The sequence below is a fragment of the Penaeus chinensis genome, chromosome 9 (assembly GCF_019202785.1).
Source record: "Penaeus chinensis breed Huanghai No. 1 chromosome 9, ASM1920278v2, whole genome shotgun sequence".
Classification (NCBI taxonomy): Eukaryota; Metazoa; Arthropoda; class Malacostraca; order Decapoda; family Penaeidae; genus Penaeus; species Penaeus chinensis.
In genome coordinates this window covers 10,326,401-10,327,250 of record NC_061827.1, presented here as the reverse complement: position 1 = coordinate 10,327,250, position 850 = coordinate 10,326,401, and the positions used below count along the sequence as shown (strand labels likewise).

Here is an 850-nt window from a genome sequence, read left to right as displayed (position 1 = left end):
TATTTTAAAGTGCACTAGTTTCTATTGAGACGTAGATGTTGGTCCAATTTTAACTAGAGTGAAGTGTAATGATTTCAGGATTTTTTCCATGTAAAACCAGTTTTGATGAAGCATATATGGTCATGTACAGTGATGTAACTTGTTTGTATCAAACATTTTATACAATATTTGAATTGAAAGAATTTAGTTGATTTTGAAAACACATTTCTTTATGAATCAGAAAACAATTGATTCTTTCATTGTATGGGATTAGTGATGTTGCAGAGGAAGTTAAATTCCCAATTCAACAATTGCAGTGTTTAGTTTTTTATGAGAATTACATATTTTCTACTGTTAATTGGATGATCTACTTTTTACTTGAATTACTGTGACTTTCTTTCTTGTTTTTTTTTAAGTATGAAAATATATATTTGTGAAGATTCCATTATGTTTTAATTATACCTTTTGTAGATGATTTTAGCAGTGTACCACCTCATGAATCCTTTAGTAGGACAATTACAAAGAAAGTTGGTAACCAAATTTACATGAGATGTATCATAACTGCAAAATTGTTCCTGATCATACTTGTTTTATCTATCACCTTCATGACCTTGTTAGATTTTTATTGTATGCTAATTGATGTCTGAACCTCCATCCATCCTACACATTTTATACATTCTATCACTTGGTATTGAATTATTTAATTTTATTTGCTCAATGTTACATACAAATTTATATTTCCTTCTTGTTAAAGATATATGGAAATACACAAATCACCATCTTGCCACCATGACTGAGTTCTAACTTGTACTTTGGAGAACCATGCTAAAGGTACTTAGTATACTTCTGCTTTTTATTGAGGCAGAGATGT

General features: G+C 29.2%; 1 protein-coding gene across 4 annotated transcripts in view; it reads left to right on the top strand.

Moving 5' to 3' along the window:
- LOC125028821 (probable E3 ubiquitin-protein ligase DTX2) overlaps positions 1 to 422 on the top strand; it is a 25,137-nt gene extending 24,715 nt beyond the window's left edge. For all 4 annotated transcript variants that reach the window (XM_047618348.1, XM_047618345.1, XM_047618346.1 and 1 more), the window contains exon 15: positions 1 to 422. This exon is cut by the window's left edge and continues 1,599 nt beyond it. The gene's annotated coding sequence lies outside the window, so the exon portion shown is untranslated.
- Positions 423 to 850: the final 428 nt, after the last annotated feature.